This window comes from Saccostrea cucullata, unplaced genomic scaffold (genome assembly GCF_032062105.1).
Source record: "Saccostrea cucullata isolate Sc308-1 unplaced genomic scaffold, CSIRO_AGI_Scuc_v1 ctg31, whole genome shotgun sequence".
Classification (NCBI taxonomy): domain Eukaryota; kingdom Metazoa; phylum Mollusca; class Bivalvia; order Ostreida; family Ostreidae; genus Saccostrea; species Saccostrea cuccullata.
The window spans coordinates 385,001-387,979 of NW_026918875.1; positions in this window are offsets into that span (position 1 = coordinate 385,001).

Genomic DNA, 2,979 nt, shown 5'->3' on the forward strand with positions numbered 1-2,979 from the left:
TAAATTTCAAAATAACAGTTTTGTGAACATTTATACAAAGCATTCTTATTTTCATTCATATTTTCGATTCTAATTCAGCGCAAAAAAGGATATCGAGGATTAATTATTCTACCAGAGCTTGTGATGGGTAAAGTGACCCAGAAGTATTGTTGAATAATCGTTTATCTTATAAGACAGATCCTCAACAACGTAGACATATCTTAGAAGTTTGAAGAAAAAAAAACAATAAAATGATATCAAAAATTCTTTTTTTTGCCGGAACGAAAATGCATCGGTATGTATTTTGTTCTAATACTTTGTTTCATTCACTGTTATAACTATTTCACTTTTGTCTTCTGGGTCAGAGTATATTACTGAAATATGCGGGCAACGGAGTACAGTTATTTTGAGGATTCGTAAATTATCAAGATGCTATTTAAGATTTTGACTAGGACTCTGGGAAAACGCAAGTTCAACAAAAGGTTATAAGCTTCGCATTAATACCCCCGTCCATCACATCCAAAGTCTGGATAGTTGGTGATGTTTGGTGGAAGGGGTCTGATTTTTACGGTCATCTAGAGACTGATTGAGACAATATCCCCAGTGACAGATCGCAAGGAGCGGGTACTTAAAATTCGATATTTCATCCTTAACATTCTTAAGGCGTCATTATCCGTCCTCAATGACAGACCAGAGAGCCCTAAATACCCATCGATCTTCCCTGGATAGCAGATTTATAGTCAACAGTGACGGCACCAAAACCAAACTTTCTTCATAATTATAAGTCGAGGGTTACTGCGGACAGTATATCCACTCCCAAACACTGGGCATTGGTGAAGACATAAAACTAAAAATATCAGTGGGACTGGAAGTATGGCTCAAAGGGTTTTTTTCCGACTCTTGTCTGTGATAAGAAGATGATTTAAGGTAAAATGACAAAGTTTCGCTGATTAAATGAAGAGATGTCGCTGCGCATCACTTCAAAATCCCGCGCCTTGGCTGGACAGTGATGTTTAGCAGACGTACCCCTGATGAACAATCGACAAGGTTTTATGGTCTCTTCTCGGCGTAATATGACATTCATCATTATATCACGCACATACAAAAGTCAATTAGCTACAATAAATGTCGGTTCGTATTTACGACCTTTCCAAAAAAATCTTTGATGAAAGTCTTTCTCTTCAGTTTCGCACGCAGTGACATGCAGAGCATCTGACGGGCATATGCAAGAATGCTCGTTGATATGTTCTTTGGGAATATGCATACAAAATGCACACAAGTCAGTGCCAATTACATCTGATAAATAACAAGCTGCACTTCATCTGTTATAAAAACTTTCAAAATGAAATAAAGGTTTTTTTCAGAAGAAATTTTGAAAATTTGGGTGGGATTGAACGTCAAAGTTGTCAAGCAGTGGCTGTTAAAATTGCAACTGTATGATTTTTATTCAAAATCAAGTAAAAAAAAATCCGACTCGGAGTAAAACTGCAATCATCATAAATCGTATTGTTGTAATGGAGGGGAACAAGTGGTTTTAGGCAGAAGATCAGACAACCCCCAGCTGTTGGTAGAGGTAGAGGAGTTGCAATAACTCTCATAATTCATCTTATGGGCAACCTTTGTAGACATGATGTTATACTTTTTTTAATGTTTCGTAATGTTCCGTCGCTCTTTATCCAGCTCCCCAGGACGTATAATTGATTTAACATCATTACACGATTGGTTTGTGAATTACAGAGGAAAACATGCCGATTTCATATTATTTTGATATAGATGTGATGGTTAATACTGTTTTATATCCCTTTGAATTGCTCTGATGCCGGCAGGAGATGAAAACATCTTAAGTTTTGTCAGACGTAAACTGTCAGTCAAAATAATTGAAAAATTTGTAGGTTTTAAGATAATAAGTGCCCGTTGTAAGGTTCCTGCTGTAAAACTCTTCACAACACTCGGCTTCAAAGCCTTCCAAGCCCTGCCTAGTGTGTTCTTAAATGTTGAAAAAATTCTTCATTAAATTAAAAAAGCAGACGAACACTGTTTCGTTTTATCAGCTCTACATGTAACTTTTTCACGTAAAGAGTTTGAAGTTTTTTTTTTCAGTTTACATAAATAAGTTGGCAAAACTCACCAAATTTATATCTTTTTGGCGTTGCTGGCATGATATTTGTGCTCAAAGTACTATTCGAGTTTTTTTTTTTAAATAAATGCCCACCGTGCTGAAGTTCTTTCCAGTGGATATTTTAAGATTTTTCATTTTTGACCATACTACCTACTCTTTCTGTCATATTGCAGATTTTAATTTCACAAAATGAAATTATGCCAGGACTCTAATCAGTCAGTGCTATATGTAGAAATTCATACCAAAGCAACTCCTTGATATGCAGTTCATTTTAAATGGGGAAAGAAAGAAGATTTCAGAGTTCTTGGAATTGTTTTTGTCGTCAGTGAACATGATGTCCCATCAGTCATTTAAAGATATGAATTGTTTTGTAAAAACCTATTTCAATCAAACTTGACATATTATGTGAAACGGAAGACTTTAATCTTACGTTTGATATACATGCAATCTAGTAAATTATGCTAAATTGTTTTCCATGATTGAGAATTCACAGAATTCAAAAACGAAATTAGATTGACGTGATACTTAGATCATTGACAAAAGTCTGTCAATCATTCTTCACAGTTGACGATCGATGGAAATACTTGATTCTAATCCTAGAGACCAAATTATGCAAAAATGCTTCTAAAAGTTCATACAGCCTTGAAAAACGTCAAATTCTATACAGAAATCTAGATCTTTTGAATGTTTTAGGTAATACCAAAATTTAAAACGATGAAAGATCTGGAATGGAAAAGAGAACCAACATTGGATTCTTTTAAAACCAAAGTTTAGAGTTTTAAATAACAACAGCACAGCACAACAAATATTTACTGCTCGCCCAGCGCTTATGTTAAGGAGGCTGGCGGGTCAAAAATTTAATCTTAAATTAACCACCAGAT